The sequence below is a fragment of the Chlorocebus sabaeus genome, chromosome X, assembly GCF_047675955.1.
Source record: "Chlorocebus sabaeus isolate Y175 chromosome X, mChlSab1.0.hap1, whole genome shotgun sequence".
In the NCBI taxonomy this organism is placed as follows: Eukaryota; Metazoa; Chordata; class Mammalia; order Primates; family Cercopithecidae; genus Chlorocebus; species Chlorocebus sabaeus.
In genome coordinates, this window is record NC_132933.1 from 76,432,311 (window position 1) to 76,449,116 (window position 16,806).

Below are 16,806 nucleotides of genomic sequence, written 5' to 3' on the forward strand. Positions count from 1 at the left end.
ATGTCCTCACTGCAAAGACACAAATTTAATAACTATCTACACACACACACACACACACACACACACCCATAAAAAAGCCTTCGTAAAAACTAAATATTAGGTGAGGCCTCATAGTACTTAGTTTTAACTTCATATCAATGAAAGAGGTACTAAAGAGGTAGTAAAAACAGTCTTGAATTGCCAATACCACATCTCTCCCAAACTCCAGTAGCAGTGGCATGGTGTAGAAAGGATTTCTGGACACTTTAGGAGGGAGAGATCAGCAATTTTGAGGCATTTAACTCAGTGCTGTGCTGTTAGAGCAAACATGAAAACAGGATCAAACTCAGCTGACACCCACTCACAGAGGGAGCATTTAAACAAGCCCTAACTAGAGAGAAATTACCAGATCCAGTGGTTAGAACTTGAGTTCCAGAAAGCCTCACCATCAAGGTCTAAAATACTCTGGGTCTCTAAGAAACTTGAAAGGCAGTGTAGACCATAGGAACTTCAACTCTTAGGCGAGTCCCAGGGTTGAACTGAGCCCAGAGACAGTGAACAAGGAGAGGGGTTATACAACCTAGTGGGACACCAGCTGTGGCAGCTAAGAAAGTGCTGAAATTACCCTTTCCCTAGCCCCAAAATGGACAGCTTGTGGCTTCAAAAGAGATCCCTTCTTTTCACTTGAGGAGAGGAGAGGGAAGAGTCTGGGAGGACTTTATGTAACATCTTGGATACAATCAGCCACAGCACAATAGTGCATTGGTCAGAGTTGTGAGGTTCTAGGCCCTAGTTCCTGGATTACATTTCTAGACAAATCGTGGGCCAGAAGGACACCCAAAACCTTGAAGGAAAAACCCCAGTTCTGGAAGCATTCATCACTTGCTAACTGAGGAGCACTTGGACCCTGAAAAACTAGCAGCATTACACGGATACAGCATTGAGGACCTTGAGTGAGCCTCTTAGACTTTCTGGTTTTAGGTGGGACTTAGTAGACTCTTAGTTGTTGTGACCATAGGGTAAAACTTTTTTTAATTAGAAAAATAGAGAAAAAAGTAAAGGGAATTTTGTCTTACACCTTAGGTACCAGCTTGGCTACAGGGGGGTAGAGCACCACGTGGGTTTTTGGGGTATCTGATTCCAGGAACTGGATCTTGTCTGGCATTTCTGGACCTGCCCTGAGTCAGAGGGGAGCACACTGCCCTGAAAACTGGGCCCCAGAAAAAGCAGCGTTCATCATAAGCTGACATCAAAAGCCCTTGGGGCTTAAGAAAATACTGGCCATTGTCTGGCAGCACTCCACATGGCCTGGGGTGGTAATAGTTAAGAGGTGAAGCTTCTCTGCCTTTGGAAAACAGAGGAAAGAATGGGAAGAATTGCATCTTATGGTTTGAGTGCCAGCTCAGGTGAAGTAAAACAGACCACCAGATAAGCCTCTAATATTTTTCACTCTAGACCCTGACTCCCAGAGAGCATCTCTGGACCAACCAAAAAAATGGGGGAACTCACACCTGCTGATTGTAGAGGCCCAGGACATTGAGCAAACATAAACAGTAGTCAGCAAGTGTTAACAGCATGCCTTGGTCAAGACACAGTGCTGTGGTAGCTTAAGATCCAACTCAAAATTGTCATAGTGGTGGTGGCCACAGGGATGCTTATGTCATTTTACTCCCAGCTTAAAGTGGTTCAGAACAGAGAGAAAGACTACATTTTGAGGGGAGAAAATAAGGGAAGAGAACAAGTGTCTCTGCCTGGTAACTCAAATAATTCTCCTGGAACATGCCCCAAATCATCAAGATGGTACTTCTATGAGTCTGCAGTAACCACAGTGTTACTGAACTTGAATTACTCACTAAAGCAGATACAGCTTAGATCACAATACTCTGGTCCTTTTGAATATCTGAAAAGTCATCTGAAAAAGGACAGATACAAACAATCCCATGCAGTAAACACTATTATAAATACCTAAGTCTTCAGTGGCCAGGCACCAAAGAACATCTACTAGCAGCATTGATACAGGAGACAGAAAGATATTATTTAGGCAAATAGTGAGGGCAAATGAGTATTCAGCAGAACTTCCCTTCTAACTAAAAGCAGCTCAGAAAATATTTTTTTCCAACAAAGAGCAGCCTGAAAGATCGAGCTGCAAACATATATAAGAAAGCTGGAAGTTTACACAAGGAAATGCTGGCAACTGTGCCATTAGAAAAGGGCTACCTTGAGGCCAGGCATGTCCACCATGGAAGTTTCATCTTTCTTTTTTTTTTTTTTTTTTTGTTAGCACATGTACAATAAGAAAGAAATGGGAGACATGGAGAAGCTCAGACAGAGAACCCACCTGCATAATAAAATACTGGGGTGAGAGCTGCCAGAGATTCCCACCTTATGCAGATGGCACATCTGGACATGACCAGTTTTTCACGCCCTATGGAGATAAGACACCACCACCCCCACTAGCTCATCTATAAAACAGCCTGCATTTCACAGTGGATCAGCAACTCATTTTTCCAGGACCCCTCTCTGTAGCAGAAAGCTATTATCTTTATTTTGCCTATTAAATTTCTGCTGTTAACCTCACTCTCTGTGTATTTGTGTCCTTGATCTTGTGGTCATGAGACAATGAACCTCAGAAAAGAGAGGAAATCCCCTCTGGCCCATGGTTTATCTAGAAATGTTACCCCAAATAATTAGGTCACTTCATTGTGGGGGATTGTCAAGGACCCAATTCAGATTCATTGACAGGGTGAGTATAGGAGCAGGCCCCAACTCTCTACTTTTACTTCCGGGGTCTCCTGTCCTCAATTTTAAAATCAAGCAAAAAATGAAAACAAAAAACATAAAAAACAGATATCAGTCACCCACCTAGATATGCTTAGTGCAGCCTTCAGTCTAAAGAAATAGATGACAAGCCTACTGGGGAGAACATAGCTAATCCCCCAGCACCCTCAGGGTGCTGTGAATGCTGACTTTGTTTTGAATCAGTTTTCCTTCACAGAGAGCCTAGCCATTGCATGGGTCTGGAGAGGTCTAGAGGCAAATGACAGTTTCTGGCTGGGACCACACGCCAGTGTTAACTGAAGGCCTCTGGACTAACTCGAGCCCCTCACAGCTCATTGGGCTTTGGCAACAGGATCTCTAAGCTTTGTAACAAGATCTCTGAGCTTTTACTACTGCAATTTCCTTCTTTTTCTTCTTTTTTTTTTTTTTTCAGTTACTATGTCTCCTATACCCTCTCTGTATGCAATGTTGCGGGAATTTTTACAGCTCAGAAAAGTAATTCTGTTATACAGGATCAGCAAATGCCATAGTAACTTGGAACATAGCTCAAGTGATCGCTATTTTTGTGATTTTCTAGGAAAAGAGTGTCCCCACACCCCAGAAACATTTCTTTCTCTCTCTCTTTTGTCTAGAGAGCACGTGGAAACAAAGCTACTGCCTGGTATTTTAAGGTTTACAGTGCCACCTAGTGGAAGAGGAATCCTCTCTATGAGGGACTTTGTCGGTTCTTTGCTGAAAACCTCTAGTTTCCCAATTCCCCTCCCTTTTTGTGTCTCTCTAGTAGAAATCAGGCTTTATGCCTCTTCTGTGAATTGGGAAACTCAACAAGGAGAAGAAAAATATCCTCCATAACCACATTTTATCCTCAGTACTGTCTGCATCTGTAGGATAACAGCCATTTGGTCCCTACGTTTTTTTTGTTTTGTTTTGTTTTGTTTTTTGAGACAGAGTTTCACTCTGTCACCCAGGCTGGAGTGCAGTGGCAGGATCTGGGCTCACTGCAAGCTCCACCTCCTGGATTCACACCATTCTCCTACCTCAGTCTTCTGCCCTATGTTCTTTTAAGACACCTATTCTTCATCCAATTAAAATGGTACTTAAATAGTAAGGGTATTTTATGTCTGGAAATTAACCAGACATAAGTTCAAATCGAGGCCATATAGCACTCAACTCAATACATGTCCTCCATTAAGGGATCTTGTCCAGATCAAATTGTTATGTAGTCTTTCTTGAGATCTACCTATCAGGGAGCCATGCAGATCACACAAGTCTAGGAAGTCAAAGGAAAATCACCAGTGGAGGACTACAGTTGTATGTGGAAGCATGACTAATCCTACCTCCCAGTTCTTCCGGATTCATAGTTGCAGGTCATGCCTGCATCCATGGGTGGCACCTTTAATAGATGTTGGGGCCCAAGGAATCAAAGAGGAAAATCAATAGCGGAGACACTCCCACTGTCTTTCCCTCCACCCTGGGCTATTCCAAAGTTAAGAAGGAGCAGAGGGTTGCCTCTCTATTTTTCTAGATAGGTAACAGACAATCTTTGGCCTGCACTTCTCTCTCATGCATTCTGAAGCACTGAGACTCCTTTGGACCCAAGACTTTGAAGACAAAGCAGCTTATTTCGTTTTGCACAAGGACGTGGCCTTCTTACCTACTTGGGGATGAATAGACCTGGCCTGGTGAGGGAAGCCTTGATTTTAATACTATCCAACAATTAGATCTTTTCTGTAGACAGAACAGCAAATCATCCAAGGTCCCCTATGTAGAGGCTTTCTTTGTCCTGTGAGACAACCCAGAACTTTGCAAGCATTAGACAATTGACCCAGCTCTTTTAGAAGTCATACCAGGTAGGCCCAAATGGTATGATTCCCCAAAACTAGAAAAACAAATTTTGGGGCAACCATCTGTGGCAGCCATTGAGTGCATTGGCCTTCTTGTCCACCTTACTCGGGGTACCCTCCAACTACACCATCAGTTTCTCCAGTTCCACCACCTCCAAAACTCCCCATTCCCCCAGCTTCACTCTTACCCCTACAGGTAATACCCACTGAAAGTTATGCCACTAATGGCTGGGCATGGTGGCTCATGTCTGCAATCCCAGCATTTTGGAGGCCAAAGTGGGTGGATCACCTGAGGTCAGGAATTTGAGACTAGCCTGGCCAACATAGTGAAACCCCATCTCTATGAAAAATACAAAAATTAGCCGGGTGAGGTGGCAGGCATCTGTAATAACAGCTACTCAGGAGGCTGAGGTAGGAAAATTGCTTAAACTAGGGAGGCAGAGGTTACAGTGAGCTGAGATTGTGTCACTGCACTCCAATCTGGGCAACAGAGCAAGACCACATCTCAAAAATAAAAAACTGAAAAAGAAAAAAAAGAAAGTTATGCCACTAGGGTTCATGATCCCTTATTACAGCACCTTAGGCAAATTAGGGAGGATACTTGGACTGATTTTCTGATGACTCTGATAGATATGTAGATTCTAAAATTTAACTCAGGTGTTTGACCTCACATAGAGAGATGTTATGCTGCTCCTAGGTCAATCCCTAACCACTGCTTAAAAATAGGCAGCTCTGCAGACAGCAGAGAAGTTCAGAGATGAGCAATATGTCTCTATAGTAGGCCAAAAAGGAAAAGAGGAGATAGGAAAGGTGAAAAAATATGGAAACCATCATTCCCAATAGGAAGAGAGGCAGTACCTCTTGACAACTCTGATTGAAATCCCAATGACTCCACAGATGAGTGACTAAAAAACACTTTTAATGTGCATATTAGAAGGCTTATGAAACACTAGAGGCAAACCTTTTAATTACTTTAAACTGTCTATGATAGAACAAAATCTGGATGAGAATCCCTCAGTCATTATAAAAAGGCTGAGAGAGGCACTAATAAAACACACCTCTTTATCTCCTCATTCACTAAAGTGACAGCTAATATTTAAGAACGAGTTTATTACACAGGCAGCTCCTGCTATTAGAAGGAAACCGCATAAGCAGACTATAGAACCAGATAGCACCTTGGAAAATCTCCTGAGGGTGACCACCTCAGTCTTTTATAATAGGGACAAGGAGAAAGCCCAAGAAAAGGAGAGGAAACACAAGTGAAGGACAGAGGCTCTATGGCTGCTTTGCAGGCTTGCAAAGTCCAGGATCCCCAAGGTGCATCTGCTAATTGCTACTGGTGTGGCAAGTCAGGACACTTTAAAAAGTATTGCCCAGGAAGCAAGAAGAAGCCATTTCAACCCTGTCCAGCCTGTGGTGGGGACCAGTGGAGATTAGACTGCCCCAGAGATAGAGGTCACTGGATCCAGAACCAGTCTCATAGATGGTCCAGAAAGACTGATGGGTCCCAGGGTTCAAACCCCTAGCTCCAATGGCTCAAACTGCCATTAATGCTAAGGATACCCAGGTCCCTGGAAATTGAAGAAAAGAGGGTGGACCTCCTTCTAGACACTGGAGCAAATCTCTCTCTTTTCTCCAATCCAAGCCCCCCATCTTTCCATAGCATGACTCTGATGGGCGTCTCAGGATAAATTTTAACAATATTTTTCTCAACACCTTAGTCATAGTTGGGGGGACCATGCCTTCTTAATTATGCCTGAAAGTTCCACCCCCTTATGAAGCAGAGACATTTTAGCTTGCATGGGGGCCAGCATCTTTATGGCCCCAGGACGAACTCTTTGTCTCCCCGAGTGGAAGCTAATATTAATCCAGAAATGTGGGCAACCCAAAGAAGAATAGGTTGAGCTGTAAACACTGGGCCAGTCCAAATCCACCATAAGGATTCCACTTCTTTTAACAACCAGAGACAATATTTCGTAAAGCCAGCAGCTAGAAAGGGGCTAGAAACCATTGTGAAAAACCTGAAAATTCAGAGTCATCTTAAATCCTGTAAGAGCTTCTGCAACACAACAATATTGGGAGTGCAAAAACCCAGTGCAGGAATGGAAACTAGTTCAGGGCCTTTGTTTCGTTAATGAGGCCATTCATCTGGTGGTCCCTAATTCCTATACCTTGCTGACTCAAATACCTGAGGTAACAAAATGTTTTACAGTCCTAGATCTAAAGGATGCCTTTTTCAGTATACCAGTATATCCTGACTCTCAATACCTATTTGCTTTTGAAGATCCCTCTTGCCAAACTGCCCAGAGAACATGAACAACTGCCTCAGGGATTTCCAGACAGTCCTCACTTGTTCGGACAGGCACTGTCAAATAAGCTCTAAGTTTTCTCATCCCCAGGTCAGGGATTTACAATATGTAGATGACATTCTGTTCTGTTGCCTAACTGAAGAAGCTTCTCAGGAAGGCACTGAAGTTCTTAATTTCTTAACTAAGAGAAGATATGAGGTTTCAAAAACCAAGGCCCAGCTTTGCCAAATCTCAGTGTTTAGGTTTAGTATTGTCTGAAGGAACCAGAGCATTGGGGAAATAAAGGACTAGGCCCATTTTCTCTTTCCCCCTTCCTAAAACTCTCAAGCAACTAAAGGAATTTTGGCGCATTACAGGGTTTTGCAGACTATGGATACCTGAGTACTGTTAGATAACTTACCCCTTATATCACCTCATAAAAGAAACTCAAGTGGCTAAAGCTCAATTCCTAACCTGGGAACCTGAAACTCAAAATACCTTTAATCCGTTAAAACAAGGCTTACTTAAGGCACTTAAGGTTTACTTAAGCCCTCAGCTTTCCTGTAGGGAGGACCTTCAATCTTTATATATCAGAAAGAAAGCAAATGGCCCTGGGAGTTTTAACTCAAGCCCGAGGACCAGATCAACAGCAGGTGTAAGGCTGAGTAAGTTACTACCTGAGTAAGAAACTTGATCTGGTGTCTAAAACATGGCTAGCATGCCACTGAGCAGTTGCAGCAGTGACCCTACTGGTACCAGAGGCCACCAAATTAACCCTGGGAAATGGCTTAACTGTTTGTACTCCACATAAGGTAGTAGAATTACTGTCCTCTAGGAGGAGCCTTTGGGAAACAGCCAGCCAGTTCCTTAAATATCAGGTTTGGCTTGGCACAGTGGCTTATGCCTGTAATCCCAGCACTTTGGGAGGCTGAGGTGGATGGATCATGAGGTCAGGAGTTCAAGACCAGCCTGGTCAAGATGGTGAAACCCTGTCTCTACCAAAAAAATAAAAAAGAAAATCAGCCAGACTTGGTGGCAGGCACCTGCAATTCCAGCTACTCGAGAGGCTCAGGCAAAGAATTGCCTGAACCTGGGAGATGGAAGTTGCAGTGAGCTGAGATCACGCCACTGCTCTCCAGCCTGGGTGACAGAGCAAGATTCAGAGGGATCTACAACCCAATTAAAAACTTGCTCTCACTGAAACCCAGGAACTTTCCTCCCCAAGGAAACTAGGAAACCTGAACATGACTGAACAAATTGTAGTACAGACCTATGTAGCCAGGGAAGATATCAGGGAAACTCCCCTAGAAAATCTAGACTGAACCCTCTTCATGGATGTGAGCTCCTTTGTGTAGCAGGGAGTCCATAAAGTGGGACATGTAGTAGTCACTCTAAATAATTTTACTGAAAGTGCACCACACTTTTCAGGCACAACTACTGAACTAGCTGAACTGATAGCTCTTACAACGGAACTTAAAATAAGCACAGGAAAGGTAGTTAACATTTACGCTGACTCCAAATATTCTTTCTTAGTTCTTCATGCTCATGCTGCCATTTGGAAGGAAAGACACTTTCTTACCACTAATGGATTCCCTATACAATACCAACAGGAAATCAACAGGTTATTATCCTCAGTTTTCCTTCCATGAGAGGTAGCAGGGATGCATTGTAAAGGACATCAGCTGGTGGCGGGCAAAATGGTAGAATAGGAACAACTCCAGTCTGCAGCTCCCAGCGAGATCAAGGCAGAAGGTGGGTGATTACTGCATTTCCAACTGAGATACCAGGATAGACAGTGGGTGCAGCAAACAGAGGGTGAGATGAAGCAGGGTGGGACATCACCTCACCCGGGAAGTGCAAGGGGTGGAGAAACTCTCTGCCCTAGCCAAGGGAAGCCCCGAGGGACTGTGCTGTAAGGAATGGTGCACTTTGGCCCAGATGCTATCCTTTTCCCATGGTCTTCACAACCCTCAGACCAGGAGATTTTCTTGGTGCCTATGCCACCAGGGCCCTGGGTTTCAAGCACAAAACTGGGTGAATGTTTGGGCAGACATCGAGCTAGTTGCAGGAGTTATTTTTCATACCCCAGTGGCGACTGAAACACCAGCCTAGAAAGGGGGCTGAAGCCAGGGAGCCAAGTGGTATCGCTCAGCAAATCCCACATTCACAGAGCCCAGCATGCTAAGATCCACTGGCTTGAAATTCTTGCTGCAAGCACAGGAGTCTGAAGTCAACCTGGGGTGCTCAAGCTTGGTAGGGAGAAAAGAGTCTGCCATTACTGAGGCTTAAGTAGGTGGTTTTCCCCTCACGGTAAACAAAACTGCCAGGAAGTTCAAACAGGCTGAAGCACACTGCAGCTCAGCAGAGCTGCTGTAACCAGACTGCCTCTCTAGATCCCTCCTCTCTGGGCAGGGCATATCTGAGAGAAAGGCAGCAGCCTCAGTCGGGGGCTTATAGATAAAATTCCCAACTTCCTGGGACAGCGCACTTGGGGGAACGGGAAGCTGAGGGCACAGCTTCAGTAGACTTGAACATTCCTGCCTGCTGGCTCTGAATAGAGCAGTGGATCTCCCAGCACAGCATTTGAGCTCTGCTAAGAGACAGACTGCCTCCTTAAATGGGCACCTGGCCCACGTGCCTCTTGACTGGGTGACACCTCCCAGCAGGGGTCGACAGACACCTCATACAGAAGTGCTCCAGCTGGCATTTGGCAGGTGCCTCTCTAGGATGAAGCTTCCAGAGAAAGGAACAGACAGCAATATTTGCTCTTCTGTAGCCTTTGCTGGTGATACCCAGGCAAACAGGGTCTGGAGTGGACCTCCAGCAAACTCCAGCAGACCTACAGCAGAGGCACCTGACTGTTAGAAGGAGAACTAACAATCAGAAAGAAATAGCATCAACGTAAAAAAAAAAAAAAAAAAAAAAAAAAGCCACACAGAAACCCCATCTAAAGGTCACCAACATCAAAGATCAAAAGTAGATATATCCATGAAGATGAGAAAAAAAAACAGTGCAAAAAGTATGAAAATTCCAAAAACCAGAATGCCTCTTCTCCAAAGGATCACAACTCCTTACCAGCAGGGGAACAAAACTGGACAGAGAATGAGTTTAATAAATTGACAGAAATAGGTTTCAGAAGGTGAGTAATAACAAAATCCTCCTACCTCAAGGAGCATGTTCTAACGCAATGCACGGAAGCTAAAACCTTAATAAAAGGTTACAGGAACTGCTAGCTAGAATAACCAGTTTAGAGAAGACCCTAAATGACCTGATGGAGCTGAAAAACACAGCACAAGAACTTCATAAAGCATACACAAGAATCAATAGCTGAATCGATCAAGTGAAAGAAAGGATATCAGAGATTTAAGATCAACTTAATGAAATAAAGCGTGAACACAAGATTAGAGAAAAAAGGACAAAAAAAAATGAACAAAGCCTCCAAGAATTATGGGGTGATGTGAAAAGACCAAACCTACATTTGACTGGTGTACTTGAAAGTGACAGGAAGAATGGAACCAAGTTAGAAGACACTCTTCAGGATATTATCCAAGAGAACTTCCCCAACCTAGGAAGACAGGCCAACATTCAAATTCAGGAAATACAGAGAACACTACAAAGATACTCCTCTAGAAGAGCAAGTCGAAGACACATAATTGTCAGATTCACCAAAGTTGAATCAATGAAAAAATGTTAAGGGCAGACAGAGAGAAAGGTCGGGTTACCAACAAACAAAGCTGATCATACCAACAGCAGATCTCTCTGCAGAAACCCTGCAAGTCAGAAGAGAGAGGGGGCCAATATTCAACATTCTTAAAGAAAAGAATTTTCAACCCAGAATTTCATATACATCCAAAGTAAGCATCATAAGAGAGGAAGAAATAAAATCATTAACAGAAAATCAAATGCTGAGAGATTTTGTCACCACCAGGCCTGCCTTACAAGAGCTCCTGAAGAAAGAACTAAATATGAAAATGAAAAATTGCTACCAGTCATATTGAAAACATACCAAATTGTAAAGACACTATGAAGAAACTCCATCAACGAATGGGAAAAATAACCAGTTAGTACCATATTGACAGGATCAAATTTACACATGACAATATTAACTTTAAATGTAAATTGGCTAAATGCTCCAATTAAAAGACAAAGAGGGCAAACTGGATAAAAAGTCAAGACCCATCAGTGTGCTGTATTCAGGAGACCAATATCTCATATACAGACACCCATAGCCTCAAAATAGAAGGATGGAGGAATTTATACCAAGCAAATGGAAAGCCAAAAAAAAAAAAAAAAAAAAGCAGGGGTTGCAATCCTAGTCTCTGATAAAACAGACTTTAAGTCAACAAAGATCAAAAAAGACAAAGAAGGGCATTACATAATGGTAGAGATCAATGCAACAAGAAGAGCTAACTATCCTAAATATATATGTACCCAATACAAGAGCACCCAGGTTCATAAAGCAAGTTCTTAGAGACCTACAAAAAGACTTAGATTCCCACGCAATAATACTGGAAGATTTTAACAGTCCACTGTCAATATTAGACAAATCAATGAGACAGAAAATTAACAAGAATATTCAGGACTTGAATTCAGCTCTGGATCAAGCTGACCTAATAGACATCTATAGAACTCTCCATACCAAATAAGCAGAATAGAAATTCTTCTCAGCACCACATCACACTTATTCTAAAACTGACCACATAGTTGGAAGTAAAACAGTACTCAGCAAATGCAAAAGAATGAAAATCATAACAAACAGTCTCTCAGATCACAGTGCAATCAAATTAGAACTCAGGATTAAGAAACTCTCTCAAAACTGCACAATTACATGGAAACTGAACAACCTGCTCCTGAAGTACTACTTGGTAAATAACAAAATGAAGACAGAAATAAATAAGTTCTTTGAAACCAATGAGAACAAAAACACAACATATCAGAATCTCTGGGACACAGCTAAAGCACTGTTTAGAGGAAAATTTATAGCACTAAATGCCCACAGAAGAAAGCAGAAAAGATCTAAAATTAACAACTTAACATCGTAATTAAAAGAACTAGAGAAGCAAGAGCAAACAAATTCAAAAGCTAGCAAGAGACAAGAAATAACTAAGATCAGAGAAGAACTGAAGGAGATAGAGATACAAAAAAAACTTTCAAAAAATCAATGAATTCAGGAGCTGTTTTTTTGAGAAAGTTAACAAAATAGATCGACCGCTAGCCAGACTAATAAAGAAGAAAAAAGAGAAGATAAAATAGACACAACAGAAAATGATAAAGGAGATATCCACACTGATCCCACAGAAATACAAACTTCCACCAGAGAAGACTATAAACACCTCTGTGCACAAAACTAGAAAATGTAGAAGAAATTGATAAAATCCTGGACACATACACCCTCCCAAGACTAAACCACGAAGAAGTTGAATCCCTGAATAACAAGTTCTGAAACTGAGGCAGTAATTAATAGCCTACCAACGAAAAAAGCCCAGGATCAGACAGATTCACAGCCAAATTCTACCAGAGGTACAAAGAGGAGCTGGTACCATTCCTTCTGAAACTATTCCAAACAATAAAAGAGAGGGACTCCTCCCTAACTCACTTCATGAGGCCAGCATCATCCTGATATCAAAACCTGGAAGAGACACAACAACAACAACAACAAAATTCAGGCCAATATCCCTGATGAACATTGATGCAAAAATCCTCAATAAAATATTGGCAAACCGAATCCAGCAGCACATCAATAAGCTTATCCACCATGATCAAGTCAGCTTCATCCCTGGAATGAAAGGCTGGTTCAACATATGCAAATCAATAAACATAATACATCACATAAACAGAACCGATGACAAAAACCACACAATTATCTCAATAGATGCAGAAAAGGTGTTCAATATAATTCAATAACCCTTCATGCTAAAAGCTCTCAATAAATTAGGTATCAATGGAATGTGTTTCAACATAATAAGAGCTATTTATGGCAAACCCACAGCCAATATCATACTGAATGGGTAAAAACTGGAAACATTCCCTTTAAATACCGGCACCATACAAGGAGGCCCTCTCTCACCACCCCTATTCAACATAGTATTGGAAGTTCTGGTTAGGGCAATCTGGCAAGAGGAGGAAATAAAGAGTATTCAATTTAAAAAAAAAAAAAGAGAAAGTTAAATTGTCTCTGTTTGCAGATGACATGATTGTATATTTAGAAAACCAATCAATTCTGCCCCAAATCTCCTTAAGCCTATCAGCAAATTCAGCAAAGTCTCAGGATACAAAATCAATGTGCAAAAATTACAAGCATTCCTATACACCAATAATATACAAACAGAGGGCCAAATCATAAGTGAACTCCCATTCACAATTGCTACAAAGAGAATAAAATACCTAGGAATACAACTAACAAGGGATATGAAGGACCTCTTTAAAAAGAACTACAAACCACTACTCAAGAAAATAAGAGAGGATATAAACAAATGGAAAAACATTTCATGCTCATGGATAGCAAGAATCACTACTGTGAAAATGCCCATATTGCCAAAAGTAATTTATGGATTCAATGCTATTCCCATCAAGTTAGCATTGATTTTCTTCACAGAATTAGAAAAAACTACTTTAAATTTTACATGGAACCCAAAAAGAGACCGTATAGCCAAGATAATCCTAAGCAAAAAGAACAAAGCTAGAGACATCATGCTACCTGACTTCGAACAATACTACAAGCCTACAGTAACCAAAACAGCATGGTACTGTTACCAAAACAGATATATGCACCAATGGAACAGAACAGAGGCCTCAGAAATAGTGCCACACATCTAAAACCATCTGATCTTTGACAAACCTGACAAAAACAAGGAATGGGGAAAAGATTCCCTATTTAATAAATGATATTGGAAAAACTTACTAGCCATATGCAGAAAACTAAAACTGGACCCCTTCCTTACACTTATACAATAATTAACTCAAGATGGATTAAAGACTTTAACGTAAGACACAAATCCATAAAAATCCTAGAAGAAAACTTAGGCAATACCATTCAGGACATTGGCATGGGCAAAGATTTCATGACTAAAACACCAGAAGCTATGGTAACAAAAGCCAAAATTGCCAGTTGGAATCTAATTAAACTAAAAAGTTTCTGGAAAAAAAAAAAAAAAACTATCATCTGAGTAACCTACAGAATGGGAGAAAATTTTTGCAATCTATCTATCTGACAAAGGGCTAATATTCAGAATCTACAAAGAACTTAAACAAATTTATAAGAAGAAAACAAATAACCCTATCAAAAAGTGGAAGAAGGATATGAACAGACACTTCTCAAAAGAAAACATTTATGTGGCCAATAAACATATGGGAAAAAAGCTCATCATCACTGGTCATTAGAGAAATGCAAATCAAAACCACAATAAGATACCATCTCATGCCAGTTAGAATGGTGATCATTAAAAAATCAGGAAACAACAGATGCCAGTGAAGAATTGGAGAAACAGGAACACTTTTACACTGTTGGTGGAAGTGTAAATTAGTTCAACCATTGTGGAAGACAGTGTGGTGATTCCTCAAGGATCTACAACCAGAAATGCCATTTGACCAAGCAATCCAACTACTGGGTATATACCCACATTTTTATAAATCATTCTACTATAAAGACACATGCACACGTATGTTTATTGCAGCACTGTTCACAATATCAAAGACTTGGTACTAACCCAAGTGCCCATCAATGATAGGCTGGATAAAGAAAATGTGGCACATATGCACCACGCAATACTATGCAGCCATAAAAAAAGGATGAGCTAATGTCCTTTGCAGGGACTTGGATGAAACTAGAAACCATCATTCTCAGCAAACTAACACAAGAACAGAAAAACAAATACTGCATGTTCTTACTCATAAGTGGGAACCGAAAATTAGAACACATGGACACAGGGAGGGGAATGTCACACACCATGGCCTCTGGGGGAGTGAGGGGCTCGGGGAAGGATAGCATTAGGAGAAATACCTAATGTAGATGACGGGTTGATGGGTGTAGCAAACCACAATGGCATGTGCATACCTGTGTAACAAACCTGCACTTTCTGCACATGTATCCCAGAATTGAACTTATAGTGTAATAATAATAATAAAGGACATCAGAAGGGAACAGATAATATAGCCAAAGGAAACAAGTTAGCTGATTAGAAAGCTAAGTCATTGACAAGAAAGCTTCAGGGCCTCAATACACTTGAAGCCCCTCTAATCTGAGAAGTCTCCATAAAAGAAATTAAGCCTCAGCGCTCCCCTGCAGAAATATAATGGGCCACCTCTTGAAGGTACACTTTCCATCCCTCAGAATGGCTGCAGTCAGGGGATGACAAACTCCACTTGCCAATCTCCAGTCAGTGAAAAGTCCTTAATATCCTTCACCAAGCTCCTCACTTGGAAAAGGATAAACTTATCACTGTGCTCAAAGATTGTTTTCAGGAGAGAACTTGTTAAAAACAGTCAAACAGGTTGTTAATGCTTGTGAAGTCTGCCTTAAAAATAATCCACTAAACAGACAGCTTCTTCCTTTTCAAACCCCCAAAATGAAAAGTAATCTAGGGGAAAACTGGCAGATAGACTTCACCCACGTCCCAAAGACCAAAGGCACCCAGTACCTCCTGTAATGGCTACTTTCACCCACTGGGTAGAAGCATTTACATGCCATATAGAAAAGGCCTCTGAGGTAATAAAAGTATTAGTTAATAAAATATCTCCCCACTTTGGTCTACCTAAGTACCTCCAAGTTACAACAGCCCCTTATTTAAGGCAGCCATCACACAGGGGGTCTCAAGGCACTGTAAATACAGTATATATATTGTGCTTGGAGACCCTGGTCCTCATGAAATGTAGAGAAGACAAACAATATCATCAAAAGACATCTCAGAAAACTATCCCTAGGGACTCATCATCCTTGGGTCACTCTTCTTCCCATGGCTTTATTACAGGTCAGAAATCACCCTTCAAAGTTAGGTCTGAGCCCTTTTGAAATGCTGATGGATGGTCCTTTCTTACCAGTGATTTCCTATTGGACCAAGAGGCCTCTGAATTGGTCAAGAATGTAACCTCCTTAGCTCACTTCCAACAGAAATGAACACAAGTAGCAGAAGACCAATCCCAAGAAACAGGACTATCTTTATTCAACCCAGGAGATCTATCTTTATTCAACCCAGGAGATCTATCTTTATTCAACTCAGGACATCTAGTACTAGCCCAAAGTGGGAAGGCCTCACACTGTTCTTTCCACCTCCTCAGTGGTGAAAGTTACAGGAATCAACTCCTGGATACATCACACTAAAGTCAAAGCCTGAAGGACTGAGGGAGCAACCCCTGACAGCCTAGAGAAACATCCCAAATATTAATGCAAAGAAATAGGAGATTTTAAGCTGAAAATTATAACAGATAAGTAAATGAGTGAGTGTTAGTCATCCTACTGAGTCCCACCTCTACCTTAGCAGATACTTTCAGTCTTTTCTACCTTTCCTCTCAAGGTGCGCCATCAGATATTAGAACTTCTTTTAGAAACATACTTGCAGGGAGATTTTGATTATCCATGGAATTACATTTGTAACCTCATAGATTCCCAAAGGAAAATTGTATATCTTGGCAAGTAAAATTTTAGATGGAAATTATTTAGTATTCCACACTTGCGGGAATTACTATACTCGCTCTGCTATTTGCAGTAGGGCTATATAGTCTAGCACTCCAAGAGTGGAATATTGGACAAAAAATCTCTATAGTATTTTGCTTAATTATTATCTTTATAGCATGGGTAATAATTAAAGACAAGAAGTGAAGATGAAAGTTTTACTATCATTGAATCTGCTAGGACTTTTTATTGAGTGTAGTAATACATCACATTGTTTAGCTACTACAATATCAGCCGTTGCCCATTTATA